The sequence below is a fragment of the Vulpes lagopus genome, chromosome 6, assembly GCF_018345385.1.
Source record: "Vulpes lagopus strain Blue_001 chromosome 6, ASM1834538v1, whole genome shotgun sequence".
Taxonomy (NCBI): domain Eukaryota; kingdom Metazoa; phylum Chordata; class Mammalia; order Carnivora; family Canidae; genus Vulpes; species Vulpes lagopus.
Window position 1 is genome coordinate 123,677,231 of NC_054829.1, and position 15,324 is coordinate 123,692,554.

The 15,324-nt window shown below is 38.5% G+C and overlaps 1 pseudogene; it reads left to right on the top strand.

Moving 5' to 3' along the window:
- The first annotated feature begins 6,932 nt into the window (after positions 1-6,932).
- Positions 6,933-8,619, top strand: LOC121493478 (annotated as a pseudogene).
- The last annotated feature ends 6,705 nt before the right edge of the window (positions 8,620-15,324 follow it).

The window sequence follows — 15,324 nt, forward strand, 5'->3', positions numbered from 1 at the left end:
TTAACAAATATATTTTTATCAATAAACATTTAGCAGGACATGATTCTAGGATTTGAATTGATAAAATATATATTTAAAAAAATCAACACCATTTATGCATAAATTTCTTTATCAGACTTTTCTTGTGTTAAGTAAATTTTTTTAATACTGTACTCAGATGTATAATTAATTTTTTCACCAAAAAACTCCCTTTTCAGATAGGGGAAAAATCAGTTTTGACTTAGCTATGCATATCATAAATTTCATAGAATTTGTCTCAATTAATTAAATTCATAATTACAGCTTATTGAGAAATTACCTACTTACATTTTTTCACTATAACCCATGTTAGTCTTCTTAACCTAAGAACATACTGACAACGATTATTGCACCTTACTAAATATGTCATTGGCAATGAAAATATCCAATTATTTGTTCATTGTCATTCAATGATTTTTCACTTAACTAGTTTTTTTCACTTAAAGCATATTTTGAAATTTAGTTTGTATCAGGAGCTTTGCTCTGGAGGACAAAGAAATGGAACAAGCATGACCATTTTCATGAAGTGATTTTTTAAAAGATTACTTATTTATTTATTTTTTTTTTTAAAGATTTACTTATTTATACATTCATGATAGACAGAGAGAGAGAGAGAGACAGAGACACAGGCAGAGGGAGAAGCAGGCTCCATGCTGGGACCCTGACACGGGACTCGATCCCGGGACTCCAGGATCGTGCCCTGGGCCAAAGGCAGGTGCTAAACTGCTGAGCCACCCAGGGATCCCCCCCCATGAAGTGATTTATAATCTAACAGCAAGTTAGGGAGGTGAAAAAAAGTTTTGCAGTGTTAACAAAATTTAGAGAAGAATGGGAACATAAAAACATAGACAACCAATTCAGAAAGAAAAGGCCATAGACATTATTTCTTAATTAAGAAAATACATGTTAAGTAATTAAGAAATCAACGTTGTGGGGAGATATTTATATTAACAATAAAGGAAGGAGCACAAGAGAAAGCCTGAAGTAGGCTAGGACGTTCACACTGCAAGTGTATTGTTATTATGAACATAGAGTATTATGTGTGCAAAGGACAACAACAACAAAAATATTAGGTTGGAGAAACATGGAGTTGCCAGATAATGGTGCCAGAAATAGTCAATACCAGCTAGAAAATCAACAGTGTATTTGGAATAGGTGGGCTTTGAGGAACTTGAAATAATAGAATAGATATTAAATAATAAATATTATGATTTTGATTGCTCCTTTTAGTTGATAGTAGGATATAGTAAAAAGTCAAGATATGAAGAAGGCATAAACAGAGATTCCTGTTTCCAGCTTAATGGAGTAAAGTGACTAGATTCACTCTTCTGCTTCAAACAAATAAATACTAGATAAAAAAAATAAGGCAATTTTCTTTTCATATATTCAATAACAGCCAAGAAAACAATGATAGTGATAGAATATAAGCCAAATGAAGTGATTCCTGGAGTTGGCTTAGGATTCGGCCTATGGAATTTCCAGGTGATAGCACCTGGAGGGGGAACCCAGGTAAAGCCCAGAAGCTCACTTACTTTGAAATTATAAAGTTGAAATTTCAGGAAAGACAAGAAATCCAGCATTAGATCTGTGCTAATAAAGAGTAACTGATATCTATAGCAGCTGGAAAAGTTAAGAATTCTACTGATGCTTTGATTTTTGGTCAGTGATACTCACTTCAGACTTCTATCCTCTAGAACTTTAAGATAATAAGTTTGCATTTTAAGAGACTATATTTGTGATAATGTATTATAGCAGTGATAGGAAATGAATACAAGAGGCTAACATCTGATTTCAAGACACCTGATAAATCAATATAGAGTAGAATTGGCATCAAAACAAAAACAAATTGATTAATGAAACAGAAGAGATTTATGAAATAGACCATAAGTAACTGACTTTTAACAAAAGTTCTAAGAAAATTCATTGGTGGACAAATAGCATTTTCAGCACATTGTGCTGAAACATTTGGATATCCAGATGGAAAGGAAGTGAAATACAAATGTCAAAACTTATCAAATTGTATACTTTAAATATATGCAATTCATTGTATGAGAGTTATATCTCAATGAAATTAAAAAATTTAATTTAAAAATTTTGAAACAATGTTATCCTCAGTAATGGTCTAATTTTCCATAACCTGCTGTGTTTGTGAGTTAGTGGCATTAACTCAGGCTTATATAGTTCCTCTTTCCTCTGCCTGGAATGTTTTTCCTCTAAGATAGTGGCATGTCTTGCTCTGTCACTTTATGCAGGTCTTCTAGTCAAAGGCATCTACAAAAAGGGTCTGTCCCTGCCCAATAGGCCACTGTGTCTGGAGCAGAATGCCAAAAGTGGAACAAGATAAAATATGTTAGAGAAATAGCAGGTACTAGATTTTGCAGGTTCTTGTTATCACTTCATTGACTTTTGTTTTTCCTTGTAGTGAAATGAGCCTTTGGACACTTTAACTAGTGGCTTCTTATCTCACTCTAAGGGAAAACAAAATAAAACAAAACACATTACTGACATCAATTTGTGGGATCATTCTAGTTGCCATATTGTGTAGGGTTATAAGTGGGACAGAATGGAAACAGGAGACCGGATAGAGATGATGGTGATTAGATCAAGCTGTTAGCTTTATCTCTATTAATTTCCTAGTGGTATGAATAATTCACCACCAGAAATATTAACTACTTAATAAATAATGTACAGAAATGCTAATTGGTGCTGACTAAACCTTAGAGAATGCTTTCTTCAACACAATATATTCTAGACTATTATTTGTCAAGAATTTCTACCAAAGTCTTGTATTTGAAATAGCTTAAATAAAAGTAAAATCAACTTAAAGAATTGCAGAATTATGCATTTTTAAAATTTTATTTATTTATTTGAGAGAGAGATAAAGAGTGCACACAGGGAGGAGGGGCAGAGGGAGAGACTCTCAAGCAGACTCCCTGCTGAATGCAGAGCCCGATGCAGGGGTACATCTCACAATCCTGAGTCATGACTGAGCCAAAATCATGAGTCAGATGCTTATCTGACTGACCCACTCAGTCACCCCAAGGATTATACATTTTTGAGTTTATAAGCATGTGTTGGTTTTGTTTCCATTGTTTTAGGCTATAATGCATTTTGCCTGTGTTACTTTGTCTAATAACAGTGATGTCTAATATATAAACAGATATGAGTAGATGCATATATTAATTTGTTGCATGTGCCTGACAGTGAATTGTGGATGATGCCAATGTTTTTTTTTTTTTTATAAAGATTTTATTTATTCATAGAGATGCAGAGAGAGAGGGAGGCGGAGGCAGAGACACAGGCAGAGGGAGAAGCAGGCTCCATGCAGGGAGCCCGACGTGGGACTTGATTCCGGGTCTCCAGGATCACGCCCTGGGCTGCAGGCGGCGCTAAACCGGGGCTGCCCGATGCCAATGTTTATTCTTGATATTTCTGTCACTGATTTTTGTTACATACAGATTGAGCTAGCTGGACATGTGGTGTCCTCTAAACTCTAAGGACCACATAACCAGAATTCAAGGCAATTGTGTATATTATAGCATAATACGGCATTGCTCCAGTGATTGTCTAAACATTTCTTTCTTAAATTATCATTTAAAAAAACTTAGGTCCTTTGATTATTCTCTAGTTTCACCTAAGCATAAAAAGTTAAATGAACATGGATGTATGATTCTCCTGAATGTTATTGATTACTGTAGTGCCAATTTTAGGCAGGTCAGTGTGGTTAAAATAAATAAATACATCACCAGAGAGCATAGTAACTAACATGTAGGGGTCATGGGGGTCATAGGTATGATTATTTTATTAGAGCTGGAGTGTATGGTGGGCAGGACATTATTTTTGTAATTATACCATTAACTGGATGCTGATATCTTGTCCACTTTGTCCAAATGCTTCTTTATCTATCTAAGTATAATTGTTAATTTAAAGTCACACTGATTTCCATACCAAAAGCTCTATTTCAAAGATGTTCTCCTCTCTATTTGTATGCTTTAATCTGCCAAACACTCTCCTAAACTTGTGCCCCATGGGACATTAAAACTCCTTCTTAGCTGCCTGGTTGTGCAGTACCAGCATCTCTGAATTTGGTATTTGGCTAATAGCTCTATTACCTTTCATGCTGAGTCCAAAGCTTTACCTCCCTCAATCTTTACTTCTGCCAACTGGAAAATTTTCCATCATGTCAAGAAAACCTACTGTGCAGTGTGCTTAGGGAATGGTCCCTCTCTTGCTGACTGACAGCTATTCAATAGAGAAAAGAGCTGCAGAGAGATGCCGATACGTATTAAGCTTACTGAAGAGAATAAGCTTTGTATTTCAAAATGTCACTTTTCTTAGAGTTCAGTGGGAGTGAGTAGCTATAATAAGGTAATTTCTAGCGGGAACCATACTGTAGTTCATTGTATAAATAATTGATTTGATCAGCTGAAATTATTGTGCCTAGTCCTGAATGACCTTTCAGATGAATTGCTGGGTTTTCACTACAAAAGCAACCAGAGCTTATAGTACGATATCAAAAAAAAAATCCATATACAGTAGTTTTCTATAAAAAGAAAGGGTATTTACATGGCATTATTTCCTTAGAATAGCTAAAATATGATCAGTTGTTTCCCTGTGTACAAGTAGAGATGGCATATCTTGGGTTTTATTTGTATGTTCAAGGTCAAACACTGCAGTGAATTATTTCAACCGTGTCTTATACATGAATGTTTTAAAGAATATGTTACAAAATCAAACAGAAACAAAAGCATAAATATGATTACACCACAGGGAGAGGTTTTTCTCTTTATAAGATGAGAATTTATCATTATAATATCTTAAGAGAATAGTTTCTTTTAGAAAATTAATAAACACACTTGAAATTCTACACAATGATAGAGTTTAATTAATCTCACCATGGCCTCATCTCTTACTTCTTTATGTCCCAATCCTTATTATAATGTTTCACTGATGTCTGTTTGAATAAACTATATATTCTCTTTCTAGTCAGCAATTTTGCATAATTAATCACATTATGCCTTTCCTTCAATGCTCATTTAACGCAATTGCTTATTTTACATCATAGAACATTATCATTGTTAAATATTATCCAAATAATACTAATTTAAAGACTTAAAAATATTCATTCTCAGTCTCATTCCCTATTTCATACTTCTACTCTCCATGTGTAACCATGATCAAATTGTCCATTTTCTTAGGCTTAGATCTGTATCTTTTATCCATATATATATATTCAACTATATCTACATGAAAATATTCAATTATATATACACAGAGCTACCTTTCTACATGTCTACATAGATATCAATTTTAACACAAAACAGGTCATTCTGTGTGTACTTTTCAGAATTAGTATATATCTCTTAAATACCTTTCAATTGTGGTATTTTTCTCTTTTCATAATATAATTTTAATTATGGAAGTTATATGCGTACAAAGTAAAAATTTTGACAGTATAGAGTGAAATTTTAACTTGACTACCCATATACTTCTGTGTCATATATCAGACATTCCTATTTCAAAATTTTTAAATCTACCTACTTCTTGTTAGTAGTTGCCTGTTATTTCATTTGTGGTTATAGTGACTTTGGATATATTGTTTTTTTCTGTCATCTTATTTTTCCTATTTCCTACCTGGGAGTTTTTCAGTAATGTTTTTTAAAGATTTTATTTATTTATTCATGAGAGACACACAGAGAGAGGCAGAGACACAGGCAGAGGGAGAAGCAGGCTCCATGCAGGGAGCCCGATGTGGGACTCGATCCTGGGTCTCGAGGATCACACCCTGGGCCAAAGGCAGGCGCTAAACTGCTGAGCCATCCAGGGATCCCCCAGTTTTTAAGTAATTTTTTTAAGTATTCTATCCACATCCTGAATCACGACGTTCATAGTTAAAATCAGGCTGTAAAAAAGCACACTTCCACAATTGAAATGGCCTGATTAGTGGACAAAATGCTGATTTAGATGTTGAATTATCAGACCTTACCTCATGATTGTAGTTTCATATAAGCCTAATTTCCAGCATCCTGCCCATGTGAAAGTGTAAGTCTACTTTATTCAATAATGTAGTATTTGCTTACACTTTTGGGCTCTAGGAGCACCAAAGGTCGGTTATGATTGAGGGCACCAATATTTTGGGGAAATATGGGTAAAATCGGTAATAGAATTATCCAGTATTGGAATTCTAGGAAGGTTCCATAGACATATATTTGGCATGATGAGTGGAAAAATATATGGTTTTTTTTTTATCAATTCTTACATTTCTGGTCCACATTTTAAATTTTATCTGAGAATAGCTCTGCCATTTGAATTTGAGAAAGGGTATGTAACCTGCAGAATTTACTGTTACTTATTATTCCTCACAGCAGGGGGATGCCATTTAGCTAGGCAAAATCTGAATGCGAGCCCTTTTAAAAGATTTGCTTCTGTTTTAAATAGCTAGTTCTTTAAATTCTCCACAAATATGACCTGACCCTATTTAACTCAAATCCTCATTTTAAGCCACCATACTCTACCTACACTAGTGATCTAACATTGACTCCAGGGAACAAAATAGTTTTCAATTGCAGTCCTTCAAATAGGCTGCTCTCTGTTCAGAGGGCTGCCCATTGGGCCAATGCCTTTCACTTAGCTAAATGTGTTGGGTCTTTAGCCTCCAGTTATGAGGTCAAATCTGAGTCCAGACCGCTAACACTAATGTCCTCCCCACCCCATGTCTGGCTAGCTAAAAAAATTGCACACAATTCATGTGAATTATAAGCTCTGTGAAGTGAAAGCTGTCATTATATAGCCACTGCTTGACACAATGCTCTATAAATATTTGTTGGTTGAAAAAGAAGGGAATGAGCTTTTTCACAACGGGTTTGCCACCAGAACACAGGTGTTGTGAAAACCACCACTAAACCTAAACCAAAATGGGAAAGCAAAAGACTCACATCAACATTGTAGTCATTGCCTGTAGATTCGGGCAAGTCTACCACTACTGGCCATCTGATCTACAAATGTGGTGGGATCGACAAAAGAACTATCGAAAAATTTGAGAAGGAGGCTGCTGAGATGGGTAAAGGCTCCTTCAAGTATGCCTGGGTCTTGGATAAACTGAAAGCTGAACGTGAGCGTGGTATCACCATTGATATCTCCCTGTGGAAATTTGAGACCAGCAAGTATTATGTGACCATCATTGATGCCCCAGGACACAGAGACTTTATCAAAAACATAATTACAGGCACATCTCAGGCTGACTGTGCTGTCCTGATTGTGGCTGCTGGTGTTGATGAATTTGAAGCAGGTATCTCCAAGAATGGGCAGACCCGTGAGCATGCCCTTCTGGCTTACACACTGGGTGTAAAACAACTAATTGTTGGTGTTAACAAAATGGATTTTACTGAACCACCGTACAGCCAGAAGAGACACGAGGAAATCGTTAAGGAAGTCAGCACCTACATTAAGGAAATTGGCTACAACCCTGACATAGTAGCATTTGTGCCAATTTCTGGTTGGAATGGTGACAACATGCTGGAGCCAAGTGCTAACATGCCTTGGTTCAAGGGATGGGAATTCACTCATAAAGATGGGAAAGCTAGTGGAACCACACTGCTTGGATCTCTGGATTGCATCCTGCCACTAACTCGTCCAACTGATAAGCCCTTGCATCAGCCTCTCCAGGACGTCTACAAAATTGGTGATATTGGTACTGTCCCAGTGGGTCGAGTGGAGACTGGTGTTCTTAAGCCTGGCATGGGGGTCACCTTTGCTCCAGTCAGTGTTACAACTGAAGTAAAGTCTGTTGAAATGCACCATGAAGCTTTGAGTGAGGCTCTTCCTGGGGACAGTGTGGGCTTCAATGTCAAGAACGTATCTGTCGGGATCCCTGGGTGGCGCAGCAGTTTAGCGGCTGCCTTTGGCCCAGGGCGTGATCCTGGAGACTTGGGATCGAATCCCACGTCGGGCTCCCGGTGCATGGAGCCTGCTTCTCCCTCTGCCTATGTCTCTGCCTCTCTCTCTGTGTGTGACTATCATAAATAAATTTTAAAAAATTAAAAAAAAAAAAGAACGTATCTGTCAAAGATGTTTGTTGTGGCAACATGGCTGGTGACAGCAAAAATGACCCACCAATGGAAGAAGCTGGCTTCATGGCTCAGATGATTATCCTGAACCATCCAGGCCAAATCAGTGCTGGATATGCACCTGTGCTGGATTGTCACACAGCTCACATTGCTTACAAGTTTCCTGAACTGAAGGAGAAGATAGATCGTTGTTCTGGAAAAAAGCTGGAAGATGGTCCCAAGTTCTTGGAATCTGGAGATGCTGCCATTGTTGATATGGTTCCTGGCAAACCTATGTGTGTTGAGAGCTTCTCTGTTTGTCCTCCTCTAGGCCGTTTTGCTGTTTGTGACATGAGACAGTTGCTGTGTGTGTGTGGACAAGAAGGCAACTGGAGCTGGCAAAGTCGCCAAGTCTGCCCAGAAAGCTCAGAAGGCTAAATGAATATTATCTCCAATACCTGCTACCCCAGTCTTAATCAATGGTGGAAGAACGGTCTCAGAACTGTTTGTGTCAATTGGCCATTTAAGTTTAATATAAAAGGCTGGTTAATGATAACAATGCAGTGTAAATGCATCTGCATTCTTTCAGAAGGAAAGGAGAAGGTTTTGTGGACCATTTGGGTTTGTGTGTGTGTGTGTGTGTGTGTGTGTGTGTGTGTGTGTGGCAGTTTTAATTTATTAGTTTTTAAAATCAGTACTTTTAATGGAAACAACTTGACTAAAAATCTGTCACAGAATTTTGAGACCCATTAAAACAAAAATTTAATGAGAAAAAAAAAGGGAATGAATGTTAGAAGGAGAAGATAAGAAAGGAAGAAAGACAATCAGATATTAGAGCATGTAATTATGACAGCAAGAGACTGAATATACAAATAAACAATAGCCAGACAATCTATGACAATAGAATTCTGACCTAGAAGTCCAGGAGACCAAATCACAACCTTTGCCATGATGTACTTAGAGCAATCAAGACTTGGTGAACAACTGCCAAATTTCATATTTTTGCCCCTCAGAAAAAAACAAACAAGCAAGCAAACAAACAAACAAACAAAACAAATAAAACCAGTGTCAGCAACATCCAATCAGGACATACACAGAGCTTTCCAGTTTTTTCACTATAAAGCTTTGCCACTCCATGCCTGCCATCTTGGTGATGGTAGCAGGCTCCCTTGCTATAGTAATCACTGAATCAATATCCTCTCTTTGTTCTCATGTGGTTGGCCTTTCAAAATTTCCACAATAGAATTTTGTATTCTCTAGAAATATAAAATATGGGAACATGACCTACTCTGATCACCACATAAGAGTCATATATGTTGTGACCAAGAGGATAAGTTAGCAGAGATTTGTTCTTAAATTCCACATTGAAGAATTTGTGACAATTGGCTGGTAGTATGCAAATATTTGAGGACTATTATTTTTAATGTTTTAAAATATGTTTATTAAGCATTAAGTATTATTTATTTCATTAATAGCTTTCTAGATTATTGGTTTAGCTGTGTGGTTATGGTCAAAATAATAAGTAGCCCTTGCTTTATTTTTTAAATTTTTAAAAAATATTTTATTTATTCATGAGAGACAGAGAGAGAGAGGTAGAGACACAGACAAAGGGAAAAGCAGGCTCCATGCAGGGAGCCCCACGTGGGACTTGATCCCAGGTCTCTAGGATCACGCCCCGGGCTGAAGGTGGCACTAAACTGCGGAGCCACCGGGGCTGCCCAAGTAGCTCTTGCTTTAACTGATCAGTTCAAAGTATTTTGAATACTCAGATATATTAAAGTATTGCTAGTATGTGTCATAAGCTGTTTAACTTTATAAATGTTGAACTTTTATAAATAAATGTGTTCACTTAATAAAGCAAATAAAGTTAAGGCATCCTCAAAATAACCAGTTGCTAATAATTTTATAAGTTCATTCAACAAACTTATATTCATCAATGCTTTTTAAGAAATTTAGAATTTCTTAAATTTAAGAAAATTAGGTGCTTTTTAAGAGATTTGCTCTCTAAGAAGGAAGATAAAATATGTGATGAATTATATTAATTGAAGTATAAAAAATCTATACAACTTGAGGTAATATGATATTTTCTATTAGGATAATTAAATAAATCAGGAATGGTGTTTTAACCCGTTGTCTTAAAAGTAAGTTTTTCTTTTTAAAGGAAGTATTTTTAAATTGGTTAGTAGAGTCTGAGTGGAAGGAAGGAACAGAAAAGCATAAAACCAAGAACAAAATCACTGATAGGAAATAGGTAGTCTGGATAACTGAGTGAATATGTGCAGAGTAGTTAAAAGGCAGTTTCAGTAGAATATAGGTCTCGTAAAGGCAATAGTGCAGATAAAAGCCTGGAAACATAGGCTAGATTCAGATTGTAAAAGTAAGCACTTATTATAAATTATTATAATAGACTGAACAGGCTGATATTGTAGAGTCGGTTATTCATAACCATTCTACTTTTATTGTATCTTGTACTTCTTCATGGTAGAGGTTATAAAGTTAAAGACTACATTTCCCAGACTCACTTCTAATTCAGTCCCAATGTTGACCTGGCCTCCTCTAAGCAGAAATAGCCATACGCATTTGGAGGGTTGTTGTTTTGCAATCTTGAGTACCTGGGGGAGAGCATTTGAAACTGGTCTCCATACTAAGAGGGCAGGAGAGAGCAAAGAAAGTCACAGAGCACTGTGCTTTGGTTGGTGGCAGTTCTAATAAGCAAGGGAACTCAACATGGAATTTGTCATGGGCAGCCACAAGATGAGTAGATCCCCACACTGCCCACCTAAACTTTAGGAGTTTATATAGATGCCTTAACAGAGTTTAATGTTGTACACCATTTGGATGGTCTCAGTATCACATTACTGTCTCAAGGTTGTGTCTTTGAGATGGCAGCTAGTATGGGAATAGTAGGTTGGATATACATTCCAAGGTGAAGGGGGGGGAAGGAGCCTCTGATTGCCTGTGTCCAGCTTTCAGGTTACCTGACAGTCAAATTCTCTCCATGACCTCCTCCAAGTTTCATCTCTCGCATTGTTACACCCATCATGTTTGTTGTGTTACGTAGTGTACTCTGAGTGGTCAGCAAAGGGTTCTGTTAGCATAGGGATGACTTGGTTGGTAGCTGTCTGGCCGCACTGGAGACAGATATCACAGCAACAATATAGGTGCATGCAAGAAAAAAAGTAGATTGATGTAATGATTCCCAAAATAAGTAACATTTTTTTTCCCACTAAAAGCCCCATGATTCAAATCACTGATTTATTAAGGCCCCTAGGCTGTGGTTCAGATTACTCAAGGCATTCACTTATGTCCTTATGTTAATAAGGCTGATATATTAACAGACTCATCAGGGATTGACACGATACTCTGCTTCAATAGTAGCACAGGTGCCTTCTCGCAAGGCAGTGGTAATGTCCAAAGAAGGCCACATGCTTCTGGAAGACAGCTTTTCTCAATTAGAGATATTTCAGTGTTCACTAAAGACAGGCTTTGTCAGCTATCATTGAGTGCTTGCTGAGTGAATTTAGTAAAGGCTTCAATGTGCTCTGTAATATCCTGCAGGCCAATGGAGGGAACAAAGGAACACAAATTGCAATAGTGGAAAAGAGAACATGCCCATCTGGCCTTGAAGAAAAGGAGGCTGGCAATTTCTGTTACCATGGGGTGGATTCTCCCCTGTGCCCAGGGTGCAGTAGCCCAACTACCCAGGTTGAAGCCATGGCTAAAGCTGTGTGCCACACAAGCACTGGGTCCTGTTCAGGGATACTCAGTAAAAACCTGGGCGGCACAACCAGTCAGGGTCAAACCGATTGGTCTCCTTTATTACAACAGAATGACTGAATCATTCCAATGATATCCATCTCATTTCCCTGGTATAACTTGGTTGGTTGTGTTTAAGTGGGTTTTTGTTTGTTTGTTTTTGTTTCTGTCTTTTTAGTTCTTGGTTCTCAGCATAGGGGTTTTTGAGTACTCGAATGTCCATAACCTGAGGTAACCTAGATAAACCAGTCCCCAATCTGAGGGTAGTCATTCATGTCTCTGATGATGGCATTTTCAGGACCCAGTCAGTAATTTGATAGGTTTTCTGTGTAGTTCGATTGACAGGAAAAGAATATCTATAATCAGTATTTTTTTTCCTGTAAGCAGTATTATTGAGCGTATATACCATGGGCCAGATTTTTGGATCATATCAGTAGTATCAGATGAATTAAGAGTATTAGTTCTTGCTTGTTCTTCCTTAATGTACTGCTTTGGTGTCTTCTAATACCTTTCCTGGAGTAGTGTTACCCACCATAACAATCCTGATAAACCAGAAAGGTGCAGTTGTCTAGATATACCCAATAGTTGGATCGATTCCCTTGTTGGACATATGAGTGGACCCACCACAGAAAGGCATTTCCATCAGATGTCCATCTTGTCCATCAGACACCACAACAGTAACAGAAGTCTAAGAGCAAAAAGAGAAGCATTTAGTAGGAAATTATATGAGGTCTTCCCCTTCTATAAGAATTATGCTTGTGGCCTGTTCCTGACATGTTAATGTGGCTGTAGCTTGACTTGGTTGTCTATACCATACATGTTGGCGGAGGAGGCAGTGCTATTAGGTAGGAGAAGATAGACTGGGGACAAGACATGCCAGACCAGGACTCCTACCCTTTTCCCTCTTCAGTGATGTGTATTTCATTCCAGGTATAATGTGTTTCAACAAGTCAGGCTTATAGTAGGACAATGGGATCCCAGTGGAGATCGAATAATTCTCCCTCACCCAGGGTTATGAGGTAACTCATCCATCACAGTGGGATGTCTCACTGCAAATGCTACTACATAAAGCCTCTCCCAGGAGTGATGAGCCTTGGTATTCTCAGCAGCATAGAATATTGATCCACAGGAGAGTCAGGGCAATGGCAATCTCTCTTGACTCCATACCTTCATGGTATTGGATATCTCAGCAGGTGTCCCCAGTGTGGCAAATGGGGCAATAGCCCCATGTTTAATCATTCAAATATATTCAATCCTGGGACAGTATTTTAACCCACCATTCCAAAGTGGTTGTACTTGTTACTAATTTAATCCGCTCCATTAATATTTCATTCCTCCTTTCTATTAAGACTGCTGCCTGTGAGTCATAGGAGAGATGGAGCCTCCATTCCATGGCATTTTTTTTTGCCTAGTCTTGCATATCATAACAAATAAAATGTGACCCCCGATCACTATCTATCCAACAAGGCTATCCATACATTATACTCAGTTTCTCTAATCCACTAATGATGGCAGGCTGGTTTGCATAGGGACGGGGGAACATTTATATTGGGCCAGATTCAGCATCCACCTAAAGTCTGGCATTTTCAGAAAACCCACTTGCAGGGAGGGGGCCAATATACTCAATTTGTGAATCCCTTACTAGTTGGGAACTTTGGTGGATGGCCCGGGCTCCTTTGGCAGTTGTCTTGGGCATTGTTTAAAATACATAGGACATACTGTTACTGAAGGAACCAAGTCACTGTCTTTCAAGGACGATCTGGCATCTTTGGCAACACATCATCCCACTTAGGCACTACAGTGACTTCTCTTCCCATGCACCAAATCTGCTGTCTCACTGAAGTTGCTAGGGCTTGTACCTGAATTCAGGCATCAGCTTCCTCATTGCCAGAGGGTATCAGGACCTTATCAGCTGGCATGTGGAAAACAGTGAGGACTGTTGCAGGTGAACCCCAGTATCTTTTCACATTCCTGACCCCACAAGGGGCTTATTCATAATAATCTATCCTATTGTCAAGCCATAGAGTCGATCCCTTTAGGACAACCCAGCTATCAGTGCAAAGGGTTAATGGCCAGGGCTCATGAGTGATCACCAGTCAAACAGCTCCGAGTGTAGCCCACTGGCAGCTGTGGTTTGTTCGTGTTTCCATCTAGACTGTATCAGTGCAGGGCTGAATAGCAACTGCAGTCCATATGGGTGGATTGCTCCAACTAGACATATCTGTATACCAGGCATCAGCAGGAATTTCCCCCATTGCCCTTCTACAGGCTGCAGGGACTACCAGAGGAATAGGGGCAGGGGCATTTGGAGAATCTACATGTTCTACAAAACCTAGTAATGCTTGCATTTCTAAAGACAGCGGGCTGGCAGCCAGGATGCTGCTCCTGTGTTGTAATGGCATGCTACTTAGTCAAAGTGGGAGTTTGAGCCATAGCAGAAGTGGTCATATTCTTCACCCACCCCCGAGAGGAAGGGAAGGTCTTAATATCATCTATTGTTTATTTGTGAGAGGTTCTTTCTCAAGGAACATGGTGTACATTGCTAGGAACCATTGCTCTATGTGGGTAAATGGGGTTTCTGCCTTCTTCTAAAGCTGGTCCAAAAAATCCTAGGGGTACTCTCTCCCTGTGTTGTCTCAGCCACAGTGCCTGACCTGTACCTTCTAGAGTCACAGGTATAATTAACTCAAATGGTGGCCCTTCTAGAGTCACAGGTATAATTAACTCAAATGGTGGCCCTGCTTGGGAGATGCCCAGAACTTTAATCTACTTCACTAGTATTTCTGCTTTTTCAAAGGCATTTTGCCACTCTGATCCCCAGTCCCATGCGTGCCCTTTCTTTACCAGGTGGTATAGGGGGATGGAGGCATTGTGCCTGGTGGGGAATAAAAGTCATCCCAAACCCATAATTTCTACAAAAGCTTGTACCATTGTCATGTTCTTAGTGGTTAGATAGGTTTATTCCTTACTGACAACTTCTGGGTCTACATATATCTTATCTTATTATACAACTCCTAGAAACTTTATGGTGATACAGGGCCTTGAATTTTCATCCGGTTCACCAATCATCCTTTCCTTTGAAGATGTTCTAGTAAAGTCTTCAGAATGTTCCAAAGCAGAAGCAAGTCTACATATGTCAATGTTATATCATTAATGTAGTGGGCCCATTTTACTGATATGGGGAAAGAGAACAAGGACAGATTTTGGGCTACCATCCCGTGACATATTCTGGGGCTGTGTGTACCTTGCGGCAACACTTGAAGGATCCATTGTTGTCCCTCCCACATGAAGGGAAATTAATTTTATGACTTAGCAACCAGGGGTATTCTGAGAAAAACATGTGCTAAGTCCAGGATATCATGACACACTCCTAGGATCATGGTCAAGGTATCTAAGATGGTGGCAGTTTGCGACATAGACACATGGATGAGAAGAATGGCCTTGTTCAATTCTCAGTTGTCCATGGTCATCCATCATGAGCCATCTAGGTTTTGTACCAACTGTA